A 19,012-nucleotide genomic window follows, 5' to 3' on the forward strand; every position below is an offset into this window, starting at 1 on the left:
AGTAGACCGTAAATCTTCACTGACACTCCTCATGATACTGTCTCCTTGTATTAGGGAAAATGAAGGCAACATGCAGAGTACCTGCCTATCGTGAGTAAGGCCAGTGTGAGATGTTTCTGATGCTTAGTCGTCTGACACCTATCCTAGCTGAGAGTCAGCATCCAAGAGGGGATGGAAAAGAACACAACTGGCAGCAGTTTTTCAGACACAGTTTTCCTTTTTGTTATCCACATCCTGTAGGAAGTCAGGAAATGTCACTTAAGGGAAACATTTTGAATTCTTTGCAGATTTTCACTAAAACAAAGAGTTTGGATTAAAAAAGAAAAAACAGCATAAACTTCATTGTCTTTCTCTTACATAAAGCAATCTGAAGAGGCTGCTGAGAAAACTGCACAAACTGGTTCTATTCAGTTTGCCTTGCAGTGGCAGATCTAACAGCTGCCAAACCACAACACTGCCTCCCACCAATTGTCCTGCTGTCAGTGAATACACGTGTCAGAAGGTGTAAGTTAAGCCAATTTATCCACAATGAGGACATCAGGAAGGCATCCAGCTACCACAGTGTGATGAGTGTTGTGGATAGATGAGGCAAGTTAGCAGGGACACAAATACTGCTGGTTCTTAGGCCTGCTGAGTCAGAACTAATAGGCTGCATTTAGATAGTTTGGACCTGCTCTGCTTGTCTATTGTACAGGCATACCTTGTTTTATTGCGCTTTGCAGATACTGAGGTGTAGGGTTTTTTTAAACAAATTGAAGGTTTGTGGCAACCCTGCCTTGATCAAGTCTATCGGCACCATTTTTCCCAACAGCACATGCTCACTTCATGTTTCTGTGTCACATTTTGGTCATTCTCGCAATATTTCAAACTTTTTCAACATTATTATATCTGTTATGGTGATCTGTGATCAGTGATCTTCGATGTTACTATTGTAATCGTTTTGGGGTGCCACGAACCGCGCCCATATAAGACAGCAAACTTAATCGACAAATGTTGTGTGTGTTCTGAGTGCTCCACCGACCGGCCGTTCCCCCGTCTCTCTCCCTCTCCTCGGGCCTCCCTATTCCCTGAGGCACAACAATATTGAAATTAGGCCAACTAATAACCCTTCAATGGCCTCTGAGCATTCAAGTGAAAGGAAGAGTCGCACGTCTCTCACTTGAAATCAAAAGCTAGAAATGAGGAAGCTTAGTGAGGAAGGCACGTCGAAAGCCGAGATAGGCCGAAAGCTCGGCCTCTGGCGCCAAACCGTTAGCCAAGTTGTGAATGCAAAGGAAAAGGTCTTGAAGGAAATTCAAAGTGCTACTCCAGTGAACACACGAATGATAAGAAAGCAAAACAGCCTTATGGCTGATATGGAGAAGGTTTTAGCGGTCTGGACAGAAGATCAAACCAGTCACAACATTCCCTTAAGCCAAAGCCTAATCCAGAGCAAGGTCTGACCTCTCTTCAGTTCTAGGAAGGCTGAGAGAGGTGAGGAAGCTGCAGAAGAAAAGCTTGCAGCTAGCAGAGGTTGGTTCATGAGATTTAAGGAAAGGAGCCATCTCCATAACATAAAAGTGCAAGGTGAAGCAGCAAGGGCTGATGTAGAAGCTGCAGCAAGTCACCCAGAAGATCTAGCTACGAGAATTGAGGAAGGTGGCTCCACTAAACAACAGATTTTCAATGTAGACAAAACAGCCTTCTGTTGGAAGAAGATGCCATCTAGGACTTCCATAGCTAGAGAGAAGTCAATGCCTGGCTTCAACGCTTCAAAGGACAGGCTGACTCCCTTGTTAGGGGCTAATGCAGCTGGTGACTAAGTTGAAGCCAACGCTCATTTACCATTCCGAAAATCCAAGGGCCCTGAAGAATTATGCTAAATCTGCTCTGCCTGTGCTCTACAAATGGAACAACAAAGCCTGGATGACAGCACATCTGTTTACAACATGGTTTACTGAATATTTTAAGCCCACTGTTGAGACCTACTGCTCAGGAAAAAAAAAGATTCCTTTCAAAATATGACTGCTCATCGACAATGCACCTGGTCACCCAAGAGCTCTGATGGAGATGTACAACAAGATCAATGTTGTTCTCATGCCTGCTAACACAACATCCATTCTGCAGCCCATGGATCAAGGAGTCATTTCAACTTTCAAGTCTTATTATTTAAGAAATACATTCCGTAAGGCTATAGCTGCCATAGATAGCGACTCCTCTGATGGATCTGGGCAAAGTAGATTGAAAACCTTCTGGAAAGGATTCACCATTCTAGATGCCATTAAGAACATTTGTGATTCATGGGAGGAGGTCAAAATACAAACATTCACAGGAGTTTGGAAGACGTTGATTCCAACCCTCATGGATGACTTTGAGGGATTCAAGACTTCAGTGGAGGAAGTAACTGCAGATGTGGTGGAAATAGCAAGTGACTCGCTTTATTGCGACATTTGCTTTATTGCAGTGGTCTGGGACCAAACCCGCAATATCTCCAAGGTATGCCTGTATTCCTGCAGCCTGATGCTCTCATTCTCGCTGACTGCAAAACTGATGCAGATCCAAAAATAAGCATCAAATACAGAAGGCACATTTCACCATTGACAAGTTTCTGACAAATACCTGTCACTAACCAGTGTTTCTGATGGCACAGAACACAATATCCGTGGCCTCCGTATCCATGTGCAGTGGCCAGTGCTGTAGTTTTATTCTTGGTCTCAAGTGCCTTGGCTGATAGTGGATTAGTTTAGAATGACTCGAACTGAATAGTCTTGGTGTGAACCAAACTACTTTGAACTCAGCTACTAAAGTCAGAATTGTCCTGGTTTTAGTTTGTGGGTCTGAGGGTATAAGTTTCCCTTCTTGGCTTAAGAAAAGCTTTCAAGACACTGTCTTGCTTCTCATGATGCACCTTTTTACTGGTAAGACCTAAAAAAGGCAGGAAATTAAAAGGGAGCTAAAATTGTGTAGTCCTGTTGTGTCACGTGAGACTGAATTGGTTTAAAATTACTGGCTTCTCTCACATCACCCCTGGTAGCAATTCTGCTCCTTTCATTGCAGTGGCCGTTTGACTACTGTGTTACTAATTCCATTAGCTCTGTTGCTAGTGCACTGTCATGTAGATTCTGCATAAAGTTTCATACATGTATGGCATTATGAGTATGACAATTTGACATCTGCTTAATTTAAAACCTATTTACAAGATATTACACGAACCAGGAGGGTTTATCCATCTTTCAGAGATTAAATTTGTTAGACAAAGACAAGACAAGAAGTGTATCCCATGCACAGGGAATGGCTGTCACTTGTTTCAACAAGTCAACACAGTTGTCTCATGACAGCATAGTGCTTAAGCTCTGTATAAGGCTACTGAAAACAAACGAGTTAATTGCTATTTGTATGCAATGCAGAGTTCTCATCTATAAGATCCAGTATCAAAGAAAGAACAGTTTTGTACTATCTATGAAAACAGACAATGACAATAACAGGAATACCTCCTAGTTCTGTTTAGCACTTTTCCAAAATCATTTGTAAGAAAAGTCATTCCCACTGTTCCTCTTTTTGCAGTGCTGGAACCGAGGCACAGACAGGTCACCCTTAGGTATCGATGAGAATAGGAAATGCATCTCCTCAGACCTAGTGAACTACTGTAGCATTGCTTTTTTCCAGTATTTGGTATGAATTGGTTGACAAACATCAAGCTTCAAAGCTCTACCCAGAACATCAGTATCAGGCCAGTTACCTAAAACACAGACAAATCCTGTGGGGTAAGACAAAACTAAGTTACTCCCTGAGAATAACAGACTTCCTTCTTCAATGCCTGATACTTATGCCTTCTAGCTACAAGTCTGTCCTAATTGTTTCTGAATGTGCTAGCAGAAGAAAAGGGTATTGAGAGTATTTTCATTATCACTGTTTTGTATGATTAGTTTCATATAAGCTATATTTCAAACCATTTTAAATGGTACAGTCACAGTGTTAAAATAATCAGATGCAACTAAGATATTAAAAAGAGCAATTACATTGCTTTCCAGCTTGTGTCATGTTTAGATAGCTCCTATTAATGAAGTATGCAAGCACCTCGAAGATGTTAATGAACATATCTTTGCAATCTCATTACAAAATAGAGAAATATTATCACCCCGATTTTACAGATTGGATTCTGCACAAGAAAGATTAGATGTCTTGCATATGTTTAAGTAGTTTGAGGCAGACCAAGTTATTGCTCAGCTGAAGACTGTGCTGTGCTTAGAGAGGACTCCAACACAACTCCAAGCACAGGACAAATGAAAAAAGGAGGTAAAATGGGGTGAAAATGCAATACATTTGTAATTTTCTTTAAACCAATTTGCTTGACTCAGTGAATAATGTTACCTGCCTGCTAACAATGATTGGTGGGTATTTGCAAGTCCAGCTAAACTTGTGTTTTACCATTTTCTTTCTGTTTCCGTGTTTTACATAGCCAAACTTAGACATCGTATTAAGGCTAAGGTTAGCAGTGCACGGTATTCCTTTGCTCCTTTTGTATTAGCTCAATTGAAAGAGTTCTGCCCAAGAAACAGTCACATCCACCACGTAACTATGCTTTCCACCATAGCTTGGAGCAGTTAGTCCTCTTCAGGAGAATCCTTACTGTGGAGTAGAGATATGTATACTTTATGCTTGATCTGAGATTTGGGATATTACAAAACATATTCCAGACATTTTCAACAGACTCACCCAGGCTCTGCTTTGTACAGTTAGTGCATGTGTATTTTATGTATATAGATATATAGTGGTGAATAATTCAAGGAGATGGATACACTTACTACAAGGGATATGTGACCTTCTCATTTGATCTGCTTTGGTAAAATTATTTTCCACCATAAAATTTACAGCAATGATGTGCAATTTAAATATTTAATAATATCAGAGACATCAACATCTGTTTTTCTTTGAAAAATACTTAATTGTATCAGTTTAGAATGATGAAGCTAAAGCCAGAATTGTTTAAGTTACATTTAACATGTGGCAGGCAGTTCTTGCAAAAGTTAATGTTTTTTCAGCATCCTACATACACTATAAACTCTGTGCATTTGTAAGTGCAAGCCCAGTTAGAAAAATAGGTCCACAAAAATAACATTATCAGGTTCTGTGCTTATTTCCTCAATGATTCTGTGTACGATTTGGCTGAACATAAGTCAGAAGATGCAGATGTGCACACATACAGACATATACTCCTCTATAACTGTGCTGCAAATTCTATACAATCTCTTAGTTGCCTTTTTTTAAAATCATCCTTTCTCCCTTCCACAAAGTAACAACAGCAAAATGGAACCCTATTTTGCTTATGATTCATGAAACATGAGTAAAACAGCTGACTGTCCCGCCTGCAATTAAGATTCAATATATTTGATACTAACATTTGATATATTTATTGGTATCTCTGTTCAGGAATCTGATAGGATTTTAAGGGCAACTAAAGACACAGAAGGTTCACAGGGTATGTCTACAGAAGCAAATGCATACAGATCTGAATTCTCTGGCTGTGTTTTCAGGTGGCCCATGGGAGCCAGCTCTGCTCTAGAAGCCATCAACAGACAGGATAGCAGAGCCCTGTGGCCAGAATTCCCTCCATTGTCTTCTAACAGGGTAAAGAGACTGTGCTACATACAGCTCGCGGATGAGAGTTAGATTACATCTATCCACTCAATTTGTGAGCAGAACAAACTCTGGTGTAAGTGTATTTGCCAATGTAAACCTGCTCACAGTTTCACAGGATCTAAATTAAAAGAATCCATTATATTCCTTTAATCTAATTGCATAACACAGACAATAGAGTTTTACCAGATGTTTGCTACATCATTCCCATATCTTCTGAGTTGTAGTATAGCAATTCTTTCTAGGATAATCACCAGCTTTAGTTAAAAGACTAAAAATGAGGAAAAGTTACTTTCCTAGTAATACTTCTACACCATACCACAAATGTCAATCAGCCTGAAGACTTCAGCCTTTTATTGCTTTATTAATTAGATTAAAAAGCACTCCTGCTACTAGAAATAGTCTCATAGAGGTACTTATGTCCTGTGTTCAGCTCACCACTTAAACCTCTTCTTGTGTTTACTAGCAGAAGGCCATTATCAAGTCAGACTGAAGATAAATGGTCACTACCATCAATCAAGAGAATAATCTCTTTCCTATGCCTCAGGGAAAGAAAAACTGTAAAGGCCTTTTAGGGGAGAGTCATTGTACATGGCAGTCTGATTCCCCATGATCACAATAAAGACTAGCCCCATATCACATCTGACATTTGATAGAATGCAATTCTTCCATTGAAACAGGAGCTTTGACTGTTCATTTGATCCCTGGCATTTGTAAATCTTTCACTATACCCTTTCTATCTTCACCTGTGCTAGCTAAGCACTAGCCCTTCCTTTCTTCCTCAATATCGCAAAACCAATGGAAGTGCATAATCATAAGTATGCAGATTTTGTTCTGAAATCATCAGAGATATCAGCACACAAAATGGCAATCTTGGACCACCTTGCACTTGAAGGAAATAGTTACACAGACTCATTTGTCAGACTCATACGCACCCTTCCCTGTGCAAACACCCACAGACAGCCCTCCTGAAAACAGTTTTTTAGGTGCTTAGAAATAACCTATAAACTATACTTGGAAAGTCTTATTAGAGAATATATCCCATTTCCTCAACTTGGGAAGAAACTGTTTCAAAAGGTATAGTTTGTGTTATTATCTAATTGTAAAAAGACCACAGAGATAAATACCCTGAAAAAGTTTTCCATAACCAAAAAAACTCTTATGTTTAGGAAGTTCCCATGATACACAGACTAGATCTTTATCCTCCCTCCCTATTACTCCTAGCTAAACCTCCTTAAACCATAAGGGATAATTCTTCATCCACTTAGGTGTTCAAAGTACTTGTAGATGGCTTCCATATTTTTTAACCAGTCTGTTTTTTAATAGAGCTTCCTTTAGCTTTCTCAGTCTCATGCCACCATTTCACTCTTCCCATACAGTACTGACATAAAAGGTCCCAAAACCAAAGTACTTCCACTGATGCAGTCAGCACAGGGATCAGACACACAATCACCCTTAGTAAATATAAAAAGCCTACTCTGTTCTGTCACCGTATACCATTTCAAGGCAAAAGTTATAAAATCACTGTACTTCACTGAAGAACATTTGGGGAAAGGGTATCAAAGCAGTTCTTTACAAGATGCTTCACCTTCTTTGCTTGATTCATAACTCAAGCAACTGGACTCTCATCCTTTGTTGAGTTTAATGTCCAAGACAAATATTAAACCTTTATATTTTGCTTAAAAATCAGTATCTTGCTTTGTTCTTCAAAAAAATGCAGACAGCACCTTATTGCAAATTCACACTTACTGTCAAACATCACTTCATCCACCTCAGCCAAGTTAAAAACAGTATAACTAGATATATACACACTGCGTTTGCTGCTCAGGTACATATGTATGCACTTTATAAACAAAAAAAGTAACTGTTAAGTAGCAAAAGATCATGTTATAACCTTCAAATTTATCACAACCTACATCTTCCCTTCCAAAAAAACCCTTTCAGTTTTAAAAATACATTGAAACACTAAGTAATATTGGAACACGCTTCTCTCTGAAAGATGCCATAAAATTAATAAAACCAAATTATCTGATTAAGGAAACAGCATAGTATGACAGCTACCAAATGAAAACGGTGGCAGGAAGCCTTGGCTGCTGCTTCTGCCCCCTGTGCTGCTGCACAGGGCTGTGTGGTGCCCGTGGCCCCAAACCCTGCCACCCCCAGGCAGGGCCCTGGGGCCCCTCTCTGCCCCATCCCCAGCTCGGTACCTCACCTTGGCCTGGGGCTCTCTGCTGAAGCTGCCCAACTCCACTCTCGTGGTCCCATCCCTGGGCACAGCTGCCCTCACTGCTCCCACCAGGCCGGTGGGAAGAAGGGCCGTAGTCTCTGGCACGGGCTGAAATGGGCTGCCAGGCCGCGGCGGGGCTGTGGGGCAGGTGGGGCACTCGGGGCAGTTAAGGCAATTAGCACCCCTGGGGCCCTGACCCCTTCCCTAGTTTCCTTGTGGCTCAGCTCTCCGGTTTCAAAGAGAATTAAACAGCCTCAGAACCACGGATGAAAATAGCTCAACAGCTCCCATCATTGTCTTCCGCTTCAGTAGGTTGCTGTCGTTAATTAGCAAAACAAAAATTACCACTACTGTGTTCTACACTAATAAACACTAGGGTAAAATTCCTCTCTGGAAGCTGCAGTCTTTACTTCGTGTAGTACTAATCATTTTAATTTCATTTCACCCTCTAGGCATGTATAATTCAGCCACTTACGGTGGAAGAGGCTAGAAATCATCCTACAAAGAGCAGAATTATTCCACAATTAGAGGAGGAACAAGTAGGTCAAAAGCAGTTGGACAGGGTCCTACTATCTCTTGGCAAAAACAACAACAAAAAAGATTAAGAAAAGGTTTCAAAAGCAGGATCCTAATTTCCCTACTACAATCTATCTGAGGTGTCACCTGTTTTGATCATTCGCCAGAGTTGTGGTGGGCACATGAAGGTGAGTACCTTAAATCTGTGTCTTCTTTTCTGTACATCTAACATTATAGGTACAGAAAATCAAGTGTAAGTGCAAAAAAAGACTGAAAACAAAGTTAATTAATGTCTCTTCTTTTATGAGTCTGCACATCTTAAGACATTTGTAGATAATGAAATCATCTATCATTAAAAATATCCGTGTGAATTTTCACTAAGGCAGAAAGCTATTTCTTATGGCTTCTGCTGCCTATGACTGTTTCATGAATTTCACAAGTTTGCCAGCATTAGTGCATAGTAATAGAAAGATTTTTCTAGAAAGACTACATGGGGTACAGTCAGCTACTCTCTCAGTAAACCTGCGGGAGAACATTTATCCATTTATGCCTCATAAAGCTGACCAGAATTTCTTTTGTAGGTATGTGCTAATTTGGATTGGTAAATCCTGGTGGCCAGGTCTGTGCGTTCACAGTTTGACAATTCGCACACTGTGCAACAGTTTGCATCTCTGCATCACACGCTGTCTTATCAGCTGGAAAAAGGCAAAGAGAAGAGCCCACTCCCTCTCCAGGCCATTAATGAGGCCTCTCTCCTGGCCTTGCATAATGTGGCTAGAAATATTATTGTACATCTAATAATTTCAATAGCCTCAAATTATGCAGAAAGATTGGGAAGATTCCAGTCGGCTGGAATAGCAAATGTAGCGGGAGTGAAAGGGGCTACATCAGACCCTCCCACTGTGGCAGGGTCATTTTTCGTATTTCATTTTTCATTTATGCAGGTAAAGCAAATGTCACCCTATGGGAACTGTGTAGTCAAATAAGGTAAATTTAGTAAAAATTTAAAAAGTACCAGATGGAGAAGGACCAGAAGGTACTAGTTAGTCAACAGTATCACAGAATGAGGATATAGCTTATTCTAAACTGCCCCTCCAACAGTTTTAATCCTAAAGTGACTCAAGCAACTCCACAGGAAATGAGAGAATGGAAGGTTTTTGCCAGTATGCTTGTTTTTTGGCAAGTGAAGGGCTGCCACTTTACAATTCAAACGTACCTATTTTTTTACAGAATGTTAAAAGGAAATAAAGCAGCCAAGTGAAAAAGAAGAATTTGAGGTCCTCTGAAAGAAACAGCTGATGGAGAACACTGGGGAGCAGAAAACCATTCCATAATTGACACTGGTCTCTGTGAGAGGAAAAAAAAGGCGTCATGCGTGAACACATCAACTCCTGACAAACCTGCAGGGAGTCCTGGGTATCAGATGAATTCTTTCCCAGGTTCCATCACTGAGTTTGCATGTCTGTACACAAGAGAGAAACTCTGAGAGTGTGCAGAAAGGAAGGAAGCGGGAACAATTCATTTTTAAAGACCTATTTACTATTGACAACAAAAAGGCAACGAGTACAGATACCTTGGACATGAAGAACCACAGTTACAGTACATTTCTTTCTAGTGAGAGGTAATGGAGGAGGATAATTAAACCTCAAAGGTATTTTTTGTCTTGTGCAATTTTTCTTTGAGTAGAAAACATGCTTTGAGGCTGCCTTAAGACACTTTAGGTTTGCTATAGCCACAAATGCAAAGACAATAAATGAAGACACCGCATTGATTTGTTCCTTTTTTTTTTTAAGGAGGAGGCACCTTAATATTCACCAGGGAAAAAGCACTGACTAAAAAAATTAAAGAAAAAGAAAGGGAAGAGCTGTCATTTCTATTCTTAAAGGAATAGGAGAGAATATTTTCAGGAAATGCAGATTTTTATTTTAAATGATCAGCTGAAGCAATCTGTCTTGCACGTGGATATATATATTTGCATGAATAGCAGCTGCTTGCTAGTTTTTGTAGGGGGAAAATTGCCAGGGGTGCTAACAAAAAGTGATGCAAAAGGGCTAAACAGAAGCCAAGTAAGTTACATGTAAATTATTTTTTAAATGCTGTAAATGTTTGGTTCTGAAACCAGAAGCACTACAACAGAAATATTTGTCTCTGTAGTGTAATTTCCATGCATTTGGGATAACCCCCAGACCTCACTTCTTAGTCACAGCCTTAAAGACCTTCCAAGGAGCATGTCAGCATCACATTTTCTCTAAGGTAAAGTGACTTTCACACTGTTTAAGTCTCCCAGAAACTCTTTCAGTCTGAAGTTCAATGTCTTATATTTTTCATTTCTGTGGCACATTTAAATATATCACTGGAACTGTAATGGCCTTTCTTGTTACACAGACTTCCTTCTATATCCAAGCACTACATAATTGGTGACCATATAGCTAGGAAACGTATATAGTTAGGACCATAGACTGGGAACCACATAGTTAGGAAGCACACACACCTCTTTCTTGGAGGGCAGCAACTATTAAACTGCTTTTGACCACACAACATTTTACCTCAACAGGTATCTTCTACAGCTGATTTAAAACCTTGGCCCCATTCAGGCCTGTGGAAGTGTTGTAGCACTGTGGCGTTCTGGGGTCAGAACTGCATCCTCGGGGAATCACTTGAAGCATGCTACAGTTTTTCCAGCTACACGTTTACTGTGGGTGCTTCATGGCTAGGCAGCCTAGCTTCATGCCTCACCCATCTCCCAACTTTTTATCAGAAGGGGACCCAGAAATACATCACTTCTTCTCCTTTTTCATTAAATGCAGCCTTTAGTAATTCTGTGTGCCTTAAATCAGGCTCTTTCTCTGAGAACACCTTTGGGCATGAATCTAAATAATGCTGGTCTTGAAGTCAAGACATATTACAGATTTTAAAAGATCCCACTCTTCTCAGTACACAAAGGAATTTTATACAAAATATTTCTAATTTTCAAAGTTGCCAAGCAATCAAAAACTGCCTGAGAAAGAGCCATATGGACTCAGAATTTCAGAAAAATAGGCCTTACATAATCTGAAAGATAAGTCCCAAATTTTAAAGTGCTCTTCATGGATACCTTCACGGGTTTGGTATAATTACACACAGAAGAGAATCTGTGGGACAGTATTCTCTATTTGTGATTTCTCCTGTAACCTTTAAGATAATCTTTGTTGCTTTTCTTATGGCCAAATTAATTTAGTAATTATTTAATGTCATTTTTGTTTTTGCTGGGTTTTCTGTTTCTGTTGTTTATTTATTTATATATTTCCTTCAGAAAACAGTTTACCAACTTTTGGAAGTACAGAGATAGCCTGGGGGTTCTTTCAGCTGAGCACAGCCCCAGCATCAAAAGGATATTATCATGGAATAAAATTGCCACAAGGCAAACACTATTTACGGATCCTCTGGCCCTATAAAGCTGCAGTGATAAGAAATGTCACTGTGGCATATTGTGCTGAATAATAAACATTCTTTACCTACCCACTTTTAAAGTGCAAGGAGCTGGGGCTTCTAGTTATCATTAAAATGGAAAAGACATTTTGCCCTTTCTTCTTGGAAATGCACTCAAAACCTTCCTGTTAATTATATCTGTGGTAGTGTAAAGAGTAGAAAGTTCTGAGAATATCTATATTATGCACATGAAATATAGTTTGTCCATTTTAATTAAATAAGTTCTAAATATAACCCACTTTAATTCCAGAAGCTAATTAAAAATGAAATTAGTTAACATTGCTGTGTGACATCATTAAATAAATTGTTCATATAAAAATGCAAAAAGCCCTATAGGAAACTTAGTGTGTGTTTACTGAGATCCTTCTGTGATGTTAATGATGAACAGAGCAATAGTGTTCTGCATGCAAATAAATTTACCCACAGGAAACCTTTTGGCATCTTCAGGATGGTCTTGCCTATACAGAAAGCTAAACCAGTACAACGTAAGGACTATTAAAGCCCTGTAGCTATCCTGATAAAACTCTTAAGCTAAACCAAAATAAAATGCCTATACAGAGAATAAACCTATCTATGAATGAACTACCGATACCATAGCGGGGTCATGATTTGAAATACATGTGAGATGAAATTACTCCAAAGTTATTACATGCTGATATCATCACACCAGTCACCACATCACACGTACAAGACTTGTAGCTGTGATAGAAGTCCTGTGCCCTGGTCTTGTAAATCTTTTATGATTTCGCCAGTTCCTGTTTTTTATCATTTGTCTGGGTTGTGACTGCACATCTCTTCCCCACCTATGTTTCCATCCCAGAGTCGATACTGCGCTATCTGCCTAACACCTCTACTCTCGCAGTGCTTCTCTCTCTGCCCAGGAAGCAGCTGGTGGATTTGAGGAGGGTAATGGCTGATGAAAGGAGCTCATCTGGAGTGCAGAGAAGGAGGCAGTCCAAAACCTCCCTGCACTGGGTCGACACTGTGGATGGAGCTCCCCACATGCAGTTCTGAATCCTGCAGACAAAATCAGTCAGCATGCTGTTTAATTAAATAACTGTAATTATGCCAGTTTAACTTCTCATAAATACAAATCCTGACTTTGGTTGCTGCTGGTATCCATTTTTATTTGTTCTATCCCCTTTTCTTGTTGCTTTTTTACATTTGTCCAAAGGCAGCACCATAGAAGAGGGAAGCAAGAAATCTTTATTAACATAACTCATACAAAATCATTGTTCCGTAAACATGATATCAGAGTGACAGAATACAGACAAATAAGAATTAATAGTGTGTATAGATATATTCACTCATACGTAAAGCAAAGGTATGTTTGTTGTTCTTTTTAATACTTTTTTTTTTCTGTTCAGAGATTATACAAGCATTTATACAGGCAATACTCCCACAGTGAATAAAATCTTCTGTTTCTGTATATTGTCATATGCAAAATTTGGAAATTCACTTTACTTCAGTTTAATTACACAAATGTTTGCGGAAGTGAGCTCAAGAGGAAAAGGCACATGAATAATATGAATCCATTTGAAAATATGATGAAAATTTCTGGGAAACCTATTTGCATTATTGGCTCAATTCTGTACAGCACAGAACTCATTTGTGAATACCTCTAGTGTCTGCCTTGTAAAAAGGATTATTCTTTTCACTAAAATGACACCCTGCTTGATATCCTATCTAATTTTACACTTTATTTTGTGCATAGTCTAAATACAGAACTGGTGAGAAAATAGGAATAGTGCTTCCATTTTTCCATTTCTTGAGGTTATAAATATGAGGCAAACTAGAGACAATTTTAAGAAAAGCAGTGATTTGGGAGATACAGCAAAGATGATTTTTCTGAAGAAAGTTTATTACAAGAACAGGGCCAAATTCTGAGCCCTAGTTCTGTTTGATTTTAGCCATCCTAGCTGCACAGAGAGAACATTATCTGGCTGAAAGCAGTCAGTTGAAAGTGCTTCTAAATGAAATGGTACGAAGCCCTTTAGCTCACTGTTACGCTGAATGCCTTTCTGGGTATATTGAGATGGTGAGCGTGACATGTTAGAAGCATCTGAGAGAAGGCAGTATAACTTTGAAGTGTTCCAAGATTTCATTACAATTTATGAGATAAAATTCAATTAAGAGAACTTTAGGAATATTATTGAGCAAATCCTCTTAACCATGTGAGGAACTGGAAAGAAGATGACTCTCCCAGAGAAAGGATGGAAGTTTCATCATTTCGGTAGCTAAACATAGATGAAGAAAACACTTGAATTCCCTTAAAGGGATGAGGAATGAGCTAGGAGGCCGAAAGAAAAAAAAACTAAGAACTCTGCACCAACAAAAAAATAACCAAGCCACAAGTATTCTGAAGAAAAATAACACTGCTTGGAGAATTATGCCATCTGAAAGCAAATGTAGCATATTAGATCCCTGAATGGACAGGACTTTAAGACCTGCCTATCAACATGCATTTTTTTTCTGGAGATTCAGTAGGACATGCCACTGTATCATGTAAAATGAGTTATATCACAATCATTTAGTCACATGAAGAATTAAACACTGACGTATAGCTCTATCTAACTGCTCATGCATGAAAGAAGGCTATAAATAGCCCCCAAAGAACTGAAACAGGAGCTTAGATAGATCTTAAGGAATACTTAAATTTATTACAGAAGTCAAGTCACAGTAGGTCATTTATTTTCCATCATTTCTAGGGATAAATAAATGGATGAAGCATGAGGAGTTGCTGTTTTGGGGTTCTTGCCCATCTCTGTAAGGACTCAAGCTAGATTTTGGCATGACATTTGAGATGGTCTTTGTCAAAGCCCTGAGTACACCAACAGGCTCTAATTGCCCTGATCAGCCTGCCAGGGCTTGGCTTCCCATGTTCAAGGGCTGCCCTGATGTGGTGCATCTTGAGTCAGACTTCTGTGAAAACATCTAACCTCTGAGAAAGAGCTGTGAGAAGCCCCACCAGGGGCCTTCACCTATGTATCACCCTTTGGTTTGGGAGCTGCATTTGAGCTCATGCCCTTGCCCTTGGTCCTTGCCTGAGCTATGTTGTAGGTGTGCTGTGCCTGGCCGTGTACCTTACTGGTCCTGACCTTGCTTTGTTGACCTGACTCCTGCCTTGACCTCAGACCTGTCTCACCGCTACAGACCTGACTGGCAACCACCAGACTATTGGCTGACCCTGGTTAGTGTCAAGGCACCTGCTCTGCTTGCTCATGAATGGTGAGACTGTGCCCTAGTCAGGGAGGCCCCTGCCCTGCCTGTCCTGCTGTCACCCTGGGCTCCCAGCTTGCCTTTCCTTGTGGGACTGCCCACTCTTTCTGCTTCCTTGGAAGTCTTGTGATGAGCGCAGAAAAAGAGAAGGAGATCTAGGACCTAGACACCTGTCTTTGTTAAAATACGGCATTTCCCTAACAGTTAAGTTTCATACAGGTGATGTCAATGTTAAGTCATTCCATAGTTGGGTCACTCCATTCCTAAGTTTTGGACCAACAGTTTCAAAAGAAGGGGGAATCCTTCTTCTATTCTTGTTCTAGACTATAACCTGTACTCTTACTGGTTAAACAGATGGTGCTTTAAGTTTTCAGATATTCTAGTCAGGGGCTAAAATGACTCTTGCTCATGTACGTACAGCACTTTAAAGTCCCAAGAATCAGATAAATGGAATGTAAGTCATAATCATAGTCATTAAATAACTGTGTAGAAGGGTCACAGATTCATCTACTTTTCAGAGAGACTTGAAGTCTTTCTTTTTTAATTTGTTTGATAATTTTAATCATGTATTAGTCTATGCAATTTTATTGGTTTTGATGTATTTTAACTGCATGGTTGTGAGGTAATTAGAAGATTTTATTGAGCAGCACCATAAAAATAAAATGCATTCTTATTAAACTGTTACCTCCAGTGCTAGCTACTGAAAGCTTGATGGGAAATTTTCATGAATCTCCCTGTAGGTTTCCAATTGGCAATGAATCACAGTGCTGTTTCCTTCTGTTAAAAGATGCCTGCAAACTTCTGCTGTTTGACAGTAGGTATTATTGTGGTTATCACATTCATCTAAATAAAAAAAAACAATTTTGACAATAATAATACTTATTGTACCATATCTTTCACACTGTTCATGGTGTTTCTCCCTCACTAACCAATTCTAGAGCTTAATTATCATAAGGGCTTTTTTTTTTTTTTTTTAACTTTAAAATGTCATAACATCTTACTTTACCCTGTCACAAACAGGGGATCAGTGTCTTGCAGGCATAATCAGGAACTGAGTTCAATGACCTTTATGCCTATACTGTTTAAACTAGTATTAAGAAAAGAATCCTTTATATGTATACGATATTTTCTGGCACTTATCAAATTAAGAGTTGAATGCCTGAAACACACTGGTATATTTCAGAATTCAGAAATACTTCCTACATACGAGGAACTTCTAATTCCATCCTCTGAGTCACAAAAGGGAGACTATGATTCAGAAAGCTAAATTATTTTTACTTTGAGATATAATATATACTGGGAAGAAAATCTTCACACAATTTCTCTGTCAATGTTTCTTCCTGTTATCCTGTTAGCAGGGCAAAGTTTATTTTCTTCCAAGGGAATTAGCCATGAGATAGGTCCACTGCACATCCTGCTGGTTCCTTATAGATAGGTCCTGTCAATATGCATACAAGTCTCTTGCTTCTCCATGTTCTCTTTTTCTGCAGCTGCTTATGCGTGCTGCCTTTGAAGCCTTTGGTCTGTTCTTCATCTTTTGTCACATTGATTCTTCCATTACAAATGATCACAAGGGCTGGGCAAAGTGCAGAACATTTGGTGGTCTATTTTGTTTCAGATCAGCATTTGAAAGAAAGTCCTTCTCTAATGTCTTGCCTACATATCATTATAATGAAGACAAAACAGCCCTACTACAGTTTCTTGTCACCTGTTGGCTATGTAAACTGTACAAATATGCTAATCATAAGTGAAGTTACATACTTGCTTAAGAACCAAGCATGTGTATTTTGCATTCTTAATTACCCACAGTTAAGACAGTAAACGTGAATGGGCAGACTGATGACAAATGAGAAAAAAATGCTTATTGCTTTACGAAATTAGCTGTTCAGTTTCTGGATAGTTTTAATCTGACTGATCCCAGTAGAGAAAGTATGTCCTTATATGCATACAATCTGCTTTCCTCCAGTCACCTGCTAAGGAAGAGTCAGATTTGTCCTCGTACAACTCTCTTGGCACAAAGGTAGAAAGCATTTGAGCCTGACATGCCTCCTACATGGTACACAACACACACTGTGGATAAATAAGTCCCACACAGTGTGATGTAGCCCATTTGACAAATAAAAATACAATCAGCTAATGGCAAGGGAAATAGACCTACTAGAAAACAAGCTGATCCAGTTTTTCTGGATGCAACACTAATTAGAAAACAAGGTCTCTCAAGCCTGGTAAATCACAGCACAGCCTGGAATGCTTATTGGTGGCCACAGGGTAACTGTCTAACAATTCATTGCACTGTAATGTTTTCAGATCTAATAATTCCTTCTAATCTGTTCTCGTCTTCCCTCTGCTGTGTGTAAGCATCCTGTTATCATGTCTCCTCTGGAAGAGTGAGACTCTGTAGACATTAGCATATGAAAGTCTACTGTGATTAATTCTACCTGTTGCAGGGAAATGAAATTGCTTTATTATAAGAAAGGATTTATGGATTTGGCCAAGTTTAGCTGCTTTGCAGCATTTATCTGATACAGAGGTGATCACCCTCTTTCCACTTCCCTTCCTCCCTGTGCTTCAATGCAAGATGAATGGAAATGATATAGAAAAGGATATGATAATCCCTCAGATGAAAGGAAGAAGATTCCAGGGAACCACTGAAGAAAGAAACTTGTACCTACAAAGATTCATTCTGCTACTTGTCCCTTCCAAGAGTCCTACAATTTATTCAGTGAGATTTAGGTTTTAAATTAAGAAGAAACCTTGCAGTGCAGCAAATCATCAGTTATGCTTACTGGAATATACAGATATTTTGATATCTTTTATAGAAGCTGTTTGGCCTCTGTATCCTCTGTACTTTTCGTCTGAATCTTTCTGACATATGCTAGACGTTATGCTTAACTGAAAGGTTTTTTTCTTTTTTTTTCCACAGAAGGCTGAAACACTGAAAACTCTGTGTGTTAGCATGTCTGATCACCATGTTATCAGACTAAATATGACCCTGAATTCACCTCAGTTATTCATACATGTAGTGCAGTGGGCTCACTCATGATGTTGTATGAACAGTATTTAGCTCAACTCTAGGATTTCAGGTTCAAAAAAAGTTTAAGTAAAAGCATGATTATTATAGTCATAGTTTTAGAAACAGAGATTAAAACCGAGAGATGTGTGATCACCTAGTCAAGACAGGGATAAAAGCAGAACTCAGGTTTCCTGCCCAGAGCTGGTTGAATGGTTGTCTGCCCTGCAAGAAAATTCTGCTTTTTGGGAAAGAAAGGAGTCTATGTTTTGAAGGAAGAGAAGGAATTTCAAGAATTTCCAACTATGGAGAAATAAAATTCAAAACAAAGTTATAAAAATATTGCTCCAGAAGCTTTGTTTATTAAAAAAAAAAAGAAGGAACTTGAGAACCCAAAGTCTACAGCCTCCAATCTCATCAATAGTTCCCAGTGCTTCTTATTTCCCAGGTCCTTCCTCATCCCTATTGGAGAACAAAAGGAGTTCCCTTCTTGCCCTACAAGAAGTGCTGAGTTAGTTGTTGAGTTACAAATGAGCTAGAATATTTTAAAATCTTGAGCTCACCAGGTCCAGAGCTATCTAGGACCATATACTAGGTGCCCATCCCAAGATACACCCTGGTTTCCAAAGGCAGAAAACCTACAGGTAACCTGCAGAGCCCCATCTCAGGCCAGATCTCTGACCACTTTCAGGTATTTTGCCAAAGACCCTGGACCCTAGACCCATACTTAAAGCTCAAGTTTCCCTGAGGAACGTGTGAGTCTCAGACACGAGAATCTCAGATGCAAAGCAGTACCCAGACTCCCATGCAAATCTGCAGCTATCCAAGTAGTGTTTGAATATGATTTATTGGAAATATTTAAAAATTAATTTATTTTCAGTGGACCTTTCTGGTTTTGATAAATCAGAAATTCTGACTAAAATATATTCTGTCATAAAGGAACTAACCATCTTTAC

This window comes from Apteryx mantelli, chromosome 4 (assembly GCF_036417845.1).
Source record: "Apteryx mantelli isolate bAptMan1 chromosome 4, bAptMan1.hap1, whole genome shotgun sequence".
Classification (NCBI taxonomy): Eukaryota; Metazoa; Chordata; class Aves; order Apterygiformes; family Apterygidae; genus Apteryx; species Apteryx mantelli.